The sequence below is a fragment of the Salvelinus fontinalis genome, chromosome 9 (assembly GCF_029448725.1).
Source record: "Salvelinus fontinalis isolate EN_2023a chromosome 9, ASM2944872v1, whole genome shotgun sequence".
NCBI lineage: Eukaryota > Metazoa > Chordata > Actinopteri > Salmoniformes > Salmonidae > Salvelinus > Salvelinus fontinalis.
In genome coordinates, this window is record NC_074673.1 from 39,792,675 (window position 1) to 39,803,733 (window position 11,059).

Here is an 11,059-nt window from a genome sequence, read left to right on the forward strand (position 1 = left end):
CAGAAGTCACATAATTAGTTAAATAAAGCCCACCTGTGTGCAGGTGCCACATGGTCTAAGTGCCACATGGTCTCAGTATATATACACCTGTTCTGATAGAGTCCCAGAGTCTGCAACACCACTAAGCAAGGGGCACCACCAAGCAAGCGGCACCATGAAGACCAAGGAGCTTTCCAAACAAGTCAGGGACAAAGTTGTGGAGAAGTACAGATCAGGGTTGGGTTATAAAAAAATATCAGAAACTTTGAACATCCTACAGAGCACCATTAAATCCATTATTAAAAAATGGAAAGATATGGCACCACAACAAACCTGCCAAGAGATGGCCGCCCACCAAAACCCAGGCAAGGAGGGCATTAATCAAAGAGGCAACAAAGAGACCAAATATAACCCTGAAGGAGCTGTAAAGCTCCACAGCGGAGATTGGAGTATCTGTCCATAGGACCACTTTAAGCTGTACACCACAGAGCTGGGCTGTATGGAAGAGTGGCCAGAAAAAAGCCATTGCTTAATTAAAGAAAAAAATAAGCAAACACGTTTGGTGTTCGCCAAAAGGCATGTGGGAGACTCCCCAAACATATGGAAGAAGGTACTCTGGTCAGATAAGACTAAAATTGAGCTTTTAGGCCATCAAGGAAAATGTATGTCTGGCACAAACCCAAAACCTCTCATCCCCCCGAGAACATCATCCCCACAGTGAACCATGGTGGTGCCAGCATCATGCTGTGGGGATGTTTTTCATTGGCAGGGACTGGGAAACTGGTCATAATTGAAGGAATGATGGATGGTGCTAAATACAGGGACATTTTTGAGGGAAACCTATTTCAGTCTTCCAGAGATTTGAGACTGGGACGGAGGTTCACCTTCCAGCAGGACAATGACCCTAAGCATACTGCTAAAGCAACACTTGAGTGGTTTAAGGGGAACATTTAAATGTCTTGGAATGGCTTAGTCAAAGCACAGACCTCAATCCAATTGAGAATCTGTGGTATGACTTAGTACACCAGCGGAACCCATCCAACCTGAAGGAGCTGAAGCAGTTTTGCCTTGAACAATGGGCAAAAATCCCAGTGTCTACATGTGCCAAGCTTATAGAGACATACCCCAAGAGACTTGTAGCTGTAATTGCTGCAAAAGTTGACTCTACAAAGTATTGACGTTGGGGGGTGAATAGTTATGCACACACAAGTTTTCTGTTTTTTTTGTTTTATTTCTTGTTTGTTTCACAATAAAAAAACATTTTGCATCTTCAAAGTAGTAGGCATGTTGTGTAAATCAAATGATACAAATCCCCCAAAAATCTATTTTAATTCCAGGTTGTAAGGCAACAAAATAGGAAAAATGCCAAGGGGGTGAATACTTTCGCAAGCCACTGTATTTTCTAGTTGTTCCAGCAATGAGGTACATTAAAACTAAAAACAGATTTGCTTAGTTCGGTGGAGACCCGAGGAACCTCGAGTGAACAGGATTCCTTATTTTACTTTTTTATACTTTATCAATGAAGTTAGGTAAGTTGGAAGCTTGTGTAGTAGAGCTTTGTAAACAAAACAGGAGTAATGAAGTGATCTACAGGACTTTAATGAGAACCAGCCAACCTTTTGATACAGGATGCAGTGGTGCGTATTAAAAGTGTCTCCTGTGATTGCAGTGAGACAGGAGCCCAACAGATGTTAAGCCTCTGAGCACCACACCTTGGCAGTGTCCGAAATCTGTCTTGCCTCCTACTTACTTAAATGCTGAGTGCAGTCAAAAATATTATTTTCCTGTGTTTTATATATATTTCCAGATTATGAGGTTGGAATAATACTGTGAAATTGTGAAATTGATGATAATGCCCTTTTTGTGTAAGAGCTGTTTGAAAAAGCCGCCTGAAAGTACAGTCTGTTGTGGTGGGATGGAGTTTAGGCCTGCCTGGTGACATCACCAGGTGCTAAATGAGGTAATAGACCACTAAGAAAAAGTTCCAAACCTCTCTGCTGATAACAGTTTGTTTTCCCCTCACCACTCCAAGACAGTCCTAGCAAAATTCTTGAAGCTATTTCTTTTTTTTTACAATTTTAATTGAAAAACATTCAAAGGTACTTAATTGTCACTCAGAACTGATTTGATATTGAGATAAAAGCAGCTGCATTGAACCTTTAAAATGCTTGCTGTGTACTAATTGTAATACACACTATTAGAAAGTACTGTTTAGTACAAACGTATGCAGTAAGCAACAATTATCAACTGAGAAGGCGTCATCGAATGCACAATCGCGCTTGTTCCCTGCCATTCATTCATTCATTCTTATCATCAGCTGTTTTCGATCACACGTTGGTGTGAAAATAGGATTCTCTTCCTCAATAATATACAGCAAATTCTACTGGATGAAAAGCTGAAATGAGTATGACATCCGATTTTTGAAATTTCACATTCTATAAAACTTTATTTTTTTCATACTCAAACTGCCTTCTATTTAGGATGCAATATGTATATTCAGACACTGCCCTTGTCTGTCTCCACCTGTCCCCATCCCCTCCTATCTCACTGATCTGCACCGTCCTTCTCAGCCAGTGCCAGCCCAGCCTGGTCTTATAGACTAGACGTAACATAGTAAACATAAATTCTGGACACTCAAATTAGTATGATATGTTACATTTGGTATGGTTACATAAGACAGATGGTAAACAAAGTAGGGTGGGTGGTTGGTTGGGGTGGATGGGTTGGTGTATAACACAAACTTATAGCAACCCAAAGGTTGCGAGTTTGAATCTCTTCACGGACAACTTTAGAATTTTAGCTAATTTGCAACTTTTCAACTACTTACTACTTTTTAGCTACTTTGCAGCTACTTAGCATGTTAGCTAACCATTCCCCTAACCCTTTTAGCTAACCCTATCCTTAACCCTTTAACCTAACTCCTAAACTTAACCCAACCTTAACCCCTAACCCTAACCCCTAGCCTAACTAACATTAGCCACCTAGCCAAAATTCATAACATATCATATGTTTAGCGAATTTGTAACATATTGCACATTTTGCAAACTTGTAACACATTGTACATTTTGCAAATTCGTAACATATAATACAAATTGTAATTCGTAACATATCATACGAAACGGTTGACAGACATCCACAAATGAATACATACCATACGAAACGTAACATATCATACTAAATGGAGTGTCTCAGATTTACATACAGAATAATACGAAATCCTCTGAAGCCAGGCTGGCTAGCCTCAAACAGATGTATTGCTCAGCCTCATCAGTGTTTTGGTTTTTCCAAGCCCTCCCCCCACCTCCTCCCACACACTCACACACATGCATGCAGTCACATGTATGTATCCACCCCACACACACTCACACACACACACACATAATAACCATGGCATAAGCACATAATAGAGCACTCTCACCATGCATACTGCAATCAAGGCATTTGTAGGGAGAAGGGAGAAAGGGGAGATAGAGATTTGTGCACACATTTTTGTTTTCATTACCAACTACGGAACATTTACCATAGATTTATCTACTGTGAGCGTTGTAAAGCAAAAAGAATAGTGCCGGGCCTCTTGGTTCCTATATAATAGATAATACAATTACATATAACACACACATTATTACACCATACAGACTTACAATCTCTCTCTCAAAAACACAAGCACAAATAATGTGACCTTTCTCACAAATACACACTCAAAAGAGCTTGTAAATCTGTTCTGCTTAGTCTGCTTAGAGATTTACATCTCAGCACTGACATGCATATTAAATACACTTCCAGAATGGAATTAATGCCTGGAGAACTTCTAAATGTCAACAACTAAATCAGAAGAAAGCACGACTTTCATTGCTCCTGATTTAAGAGGCATAACTGTAAATCAATTTAGTAAACATGTATTTATTTTATTTATTGAAAGCAGTAACTTCCTTAACATTTCATGACTAGGACCAAGAACATCTATTCAAAATAGCTTCTGAAGTTTCTGAAGTATCTTCATTAATGGTTGTTTTTTCAATTTCCTGAAAAGTTTCTGTTTCGGAGATAACAGAAAGAAAGTGACGCTATCAAATTTTGTGTAATATGAAAGCTAAGAGTTGATAGTTTTGGGAAATTAAGGCATAGATAAGTTTTTCAACCAATTTACAACTTGAAACTTTGGAATAAGCAAATGTTTTGATTTCTGGTCACACAGATGGAAAAGGGGACTTAAAAAGGATTTACTAGAAAAAGTCTTAAAAGGTATTAGAAACAATAATGTTGGAGTAAAGACCTCCAACACCTGGCTTCTTGATCTGAGGGATCGTCTGAGACCGGCCACCCGGTCAGCTGATGAAACTGTGGGTTTGCATAACCAAAGAATTTCTGCATAAACTGTCAGAAACCGTTTCAGGGAATCTCATCTGCATGCTCGTCGTCCTCACCAGGGTCTTGACTCGTAACCGATTTCAGTTACGATGCTCTGGAATGTTCACCTTCGATGGCCACTGGCACACTGGAGAAGTGTACTCTTCACGGATGAATCCCTGTTTCAACTGTAAGAGGCAGATGGCAGACAGCATGTATGGCGTCGTGTGGGCGAGCAGTTTGTTGATGTTAACGTTGTGAACAGTGACCCATGGTGTCCCCCATGGTGGCAGTGGGGTTATGAGATGGGATGGCATAAGCTACGGACAACAAACATTTTATCGATGGCAATTTTAATGCACAGACATACTGTGACGAGATCATGAGGCCCATTGTCATGCCATTCATCCGCCTCCATCACCTCATGTTTCAGCATGATAATGCACGGCCCTATGTCACAAGGATCTGTACACAATTCCTTTCCAGAAGCTGAAAATGTCCCAGTTCTTCCATGGCCTGCATACTCACCAGACATGTCACCCATTGAGCATGTTTGGGATGCTCTGGATTGACATGTACGACCGTGTGTTCTAGTTCCCGCTCATATCCAGCATCTTCGCACAGCCATTGAAGAGGAATGGGACAACATACCACAGGCCACAATCAACAGCCAAATCAACTCTATGGAAAGGAGATGTGACGCGCTGCATGATGCAAATGGTGGTCATAGATACTGATTGGTTAAGGTATCTGTGACCAACAGATGCATATTTTTTTCTCAGTCACGAAATCCTTAGATTAGGGCCTAATGAATTTATTTCAATTGACTGATTTCCTTATGAATTGTAACTCAGTAGAATCTTTGAAATTGTAGCATGTTGCGTTTATATTTTTTTTCAGTGTAGTTTTGCAGAAATTATTTTTTCTAGTAATTTGAAAAAATATTGCCTAGTATCTTGTCATTCTGTTACCAAACCCCCCCATATATTTAAGATATTTTTATGAAACTTCACAGAAGTAACAAGTAAAGGTAGACCTACCTATTAGTTGTCGTGTTTTTACTGATAACAATTTAGTTTTTGAATTATTAAGTGATTAAAACGTGTCACTCTGTAACCAAATCGGTAACTGAGTGACAGAAAAATCAGTAACAGAATGATTGCAATTGAATTGGCCACAATGGGAAATCATAGTGGTCACAAACCACAGTCGCAGTAGAGAACAACACAGTCCAGTACAGTACAGTAGAGCACAATAGAGTGCCGTACAGTAGAGTACAGTATAGTAAAGTAAAGAAAAATAGAGTATAGTTCAGTGCAGTAGACTTGAATAGAGTTTAGTATAGTACAGTAGAGCACACATGAGTAGAGTACAGTAATGTATTATGCTCTACTGTACTGTACTGTGATGTCCAAACTTGTGAAACATAGACATCTATGAATTGTACAGATTTCATCTTTTTAGGGGGCAGAGCTCATTAGAATAATAAAATGTGTAGAATAATATCCAAACATGCAAAGGAGGATATTAAAATATTCTACCTTTGTGTACCTATTTAGGATACATCATCATGAAGAGAAGGACATTAATAATCATGCATTTATGTATAGTCAGAGAGGAAGAGGCGAAGTGAGAGTTACTCCGCCCAAAATCTGTCCACGAAAATAAGACCATGAAGTGAGGAATTTTTTTGTGGAGGTCAATGAAAGAGTGTCGAATTTGGTCCAGAAAAAAATTAATTGCTAATTTTCTACGTGACGCTTATAGAGCGCAATAGTGATGGCATCTTTTTGTAGGCACTAACTCCGCCATGGTTCGTTGAACAAAGTCTATTGGGAAATGGATAAATGCTGAAAATAAGGTCTGTGGTAAACACAAGCTTAGGAGATCTTATACGTTTTGTTCTGAGATAATCTTCACTTTTTGTAAAATTTGAAGCATTTATATAATAAAAAAACACAACAATCAAACATTCATAAAGGTCATGTTAACTGACTGATACTGTCTCATAGAACAAAATGTATAAGATCTCATAAGTCTGTGTTAACCATATCAGCGTTTATTCCAACACCCTATTCTTTCCCTATTCATTTTGTCAATAGGAATGGCTGAATGAACCAGAGGTAAATCATTTCCGTTTTTAAGGACTACAACCTGGCGAGCTCTATTTGATCAAATGTACGTTTTCTCATGGTTAGGTTGTTACGAATGCACTGATATCAGTGGATGCACGTGGCATTTTGGTAACTTTGAAAATAACTATTGTTTATAGTGGAGTTGTGGCTGTCACACACAAATCTGCCCTCTCATTGGCTAGAATGGTCCCATCTGATCTTGCCTCCTCCCATCTGCCTTCCATCTTTGAGGACATGTATTTCCATTGTTTGAGTGTTCACAATGTTTCCAATATAATGGATAACCTTTGGTATAGTACAGATCATGTCATTCTTTTACTGGGGGGTTGATCCGCTTCACTTACTGTAGTTCAATAACCAAAAGAGATTTGTTCAAACTCAAGGCGTCATATCATAGCTGATACCCCTATATTTCTGCAGACATCTTTGAATCTTAATTCACAGTAGATATTTAACAGAGTTTTTGGGAAACGTGGTCACATAAAAAACTGAGGGAGATTTTACTGTCCTTCTGGTATTTAAACTTGCCCAACAGTTAATGTCAGGGGCTGCAATAGGAGCAGATTGGTTTACCTGCCCATCACTGCTGATCTCTGACCCAGTGGGGACCACCCTGAATGGGTCTCCCATTTGGGGAACTATAAATTAGACTACTGCCTTCCTCCCCTGTCTGTCATATCACCTCCACCTTACCTGTCAACCTAGACCCACTTCAACTTGCTTACCACCCCAATAGGTCCACAGATGATGCAATCGCCATAACACTGCACACTGCCCTATCCCATCTGGACAAGAGGAATACCTATGTAAGAATGCTATTCATTGACTATAGCTCAGCATTCAACACCATAGTACCCTCCAAGCTCATCATTAAGCTAGAGGCCCTGGGTTTCCCACCACTGCCCTGTGCAATTGGGTCCTGGACTTCCTGACGGGCTGTCCCCAGGTGATGAAGGTAGGAAACAACATCTCCACTTCGCTGATCCTCAACACTGGGGACACACAAGGGTGGATGCTCAGCCCCCTCCTGTATTCCCTGTTCACCCATGACTGCGTGGCCATGCACGCCTCCAACTCAATCATCAAATTTGCAGACGACAAAACAATAGTAGGCTTGATTTCCAACAACGATGAGATGGCCTACAGGGAGGAGGTGAGAGCACTTGGAGTGTGGTGTCAGCAAAATAACCTCTCACTCAACGTCAACAAAACAAAGGATATGATCGCGGGCTTCAGGAAACAACAGAGGGAGCACCCCTCTATCCACATCGATGGGACAGCAGTGGAGAAGGTGGAAAGTTTTAAATGAATCGGTGTACACATCACGGACAAACTGAAATGGTCCATCCACACAGACAGTGTGGTGAAAAAGGCGCAACAGCGCCTCTTCAACCTCAGGAGGCTGAAGAAATTTGGCTTGTCACCTAAAACCCTCACAAACTTTTACAGATGCACAATTTAGAGGAGGTTCACTAGTCACTTCAATAATGTCGCTTTAATAATGTTTATATATCTTGCATTACTCATCTCATATGTGTCACGATCGTCTTCGTGAGAGAGAGTGGACCAAGGCGCAGCGTGTGCAAAATACATCTCTTTTATTTTAGAGAAGGAAAAAAACATGCAACGAACACTATTACAAAAACGAAAACAAAACAACAAACGATAGTGAAGCTAAATACGTAAGTGCAACCACAAGCTACAAACGTACAACATAGACAACACCCCACAAAAGCCTACTGCCTATGGCTGCCTTAAATATGGCTCCCAATCAGAGACAATGAATGACAGCTGTCTCTGATTGAGAACCAATCTAGGCAGCCATAGACATAACTAGACAACATTACTCTACTCTGCCCCATACACATACAACACCCCTTGCCACTACAAAACACATACATTCCCCATGTCACACCCTGACCTAACTAAAAAACATAAAGAAAACAAAGAATACTAAGGCCAGGGCGTGACAATATGTATATAATGTATTTATACCATCTATTGCATCTTGCCTATGCCGCTCTGTCATTGCTCATCCATACATTTACATGTACAGTATATATTCTTATTCCATTCCTTTACTTAGATTTGTACGTATTAGGTAGTTGTTGTGGAATTGTTAGATTACGTTAGATATTGCTGCACTGTCGGAACTAGAAGCACAAGCATTTCGCTACACTCACAATAACATCTGCTAACCATGTGTATGTGACCAATACATTTTGATTTGATTCGTCTCATCACCATACTCAGGTCCCTAATGCCCTGTGACATGGCTATCCACCGTGGTTGTAACGGAGACACAGGGAGTAGGGAAGCAGGTGCAGTTGGTGAATTTAATAGGAACGAACATGGAGTGAATTCAAAAACAGGAGCAGCGTCTAAACATGAAAACAGGAAACAATACTACCTAATGGGTAATACAACGGAGCGCTAGATAAAGGGGAAGTAATCAGGGAGTGATAATGTCCAGGTGTACCTCATGATGGGGCGCAGGTGTGCGTAATGATGGTTGCCAGGACCGGTGGTTAGTAGACCGGAGACGTCAAGCGCCGGAGCGGGGGAGCGGGAGTAGACGTGACAGTGGTCCATCTGGACTGCATTAGAGCAACAGCACACACTGAGATCTGAAGCATGTGATGTGCGCAGAAAGCCCTCTCTGCTCTAACAGAAACATCCCAATCTCCAGAGAACACTGCCTCAGATCAAAGGAATGTATGCCTTTCTGTGTGTGTGTGTGTGTGTGTGTGTTTCTGTGTGTGTGTGTTTCTGTGTGTGTGTGTGTGTGTGTGTGTGTGTGTGTGTGTGTGTGTGTGTGTGTGTGTGTGTGTGTGTGTGTGTGTGTGTGTGTGTGTGTGTGTGTGTGTGTGTGTGTGTGTGTGTGTGTGTGTGTGTGTGTGTGTGTGTGTGTGTGTTGCCTTGCTTAATCAGCATGCATCACAGAATATCTGTTTGCGATACCTCTCTACACTGCCTGGAAAAACCAATATGGTCACACTGTAACTTCAAAATGCCACCCATATACATACAGACTGTGTAACAAGACCGAATAAGAATGAATTTAACGAACACAGAGACACTCAACATAGTCAGGTCCTGTTGCATGTGAAAGGGGCGCCCAGGTTCCGTGTCAAGGTTATCCGAGTCAAGTTTCTCTGTGCCCTTGCTATAGAAGGGGACAAAGTGTTGCGCTGGTGGTTGGGTGGTAGACAGAGTGGAGTGTACTTGGGTTTAGGCTAGTGCAGGGATGGGCAAGTGACGAATGCAGGGGGGATGTGGGGGAGGTTGGGCAGTCTGGGGTGACAGGTGACCGTGACAGGGGAAGTGACCCTCTAACCCAACAGTGCAGAAATGAGAGTGACTGTCATCTGCATGGAACACAGCCACATGTCTACACTTAGCTGTCTCTAGTCCGGCTATAATCACCATGCCAATAAACACCTCTCAGAAGTTTACCACTGCTGTGTTACGTGGTTATAATCAGCTTAAAGCTACAATCAACATGACCCAACCATCCTGTAATGAATGATCTGAGCTCCACATATTGTTGCATTATGGTTCTCTGAGGTGTTATCATAGTTTTAGTTCCTAGCTCCATAATTTTTGGTTTCTGCTGTTATTACTGTAGCTACTGTATCACCTGCGCTATTGATGCAGTACCATTTCTGGCAGGGAACATCCCATAGCTACATCATCAGGGGTCTTTATAGTAAAGCTACTTTCCCGACCCCATACCCCATCCAGGCCCCGCTGGCGACAGACAGGCATGTCTCTCTCTTGCTATTCTCTCTCTCTTCATTCTCTCTTTTGTGTTACTATAGCTTGGGCCCCATTGTGACAGGGGCCTTGCTCCTGTAAAACTAATAATGACGGAGATTTGTGCAGGCTTAGCATTCTTTCCCCCTTTCAATGCAGGATACGGGAATGACAGGGGTTAGGAGGAGTTAGGGAGTGAGAAGGGTGAGGGGATATGTCCAGGTTTGAGAGGGAAAATGTTTTTCCCTGGATGTTTTTCCCATGCTCCTTCCCTGGAACATGCCACATGCTTTTATTCTTTCTGGTTGACCGCCTACATCATCCTTTCAATATATAACCTTCTCAGGAATGCATAGTCAATGCACTCCCAGGGACATTCTTACACTACAGTCGTGGCCAAAAGTTTTGAGAATGACACAAATATTAATTTCCACAAAGTGTGCTGCTTTAGTGTCTTTAGATATTTTTGTCAGATGTTACTATGGAATACTGAAGTGTAATTACAAGCATTTCATAAGTGTCAAAGGCTTTTATTGACAATTACATGAAGTTGATGTTTCAATTTTTGCAGTGTTGACCCTTCTTTTTCAAGACCTCTGCAATCCGCCCTGGCATGCTGTCAATTAACTTCTGGGCAACATCCTGACTGATGGCAGCCCATTCTTGCATAATCAATGCTTGGAGTTTGTCAGAATTTGTGGGTTTTTGTTTGTCCACCCGCCTCTTGAGGACTGACAACAAGTTCTCAATGGGATGAAGGTTTTGGGAGTTTCCTGGCCATGGACCCAAAATATCAATGTTTTGTTCCCCGAGCCACTTAGTTATCACTTTTGCCTTATGGC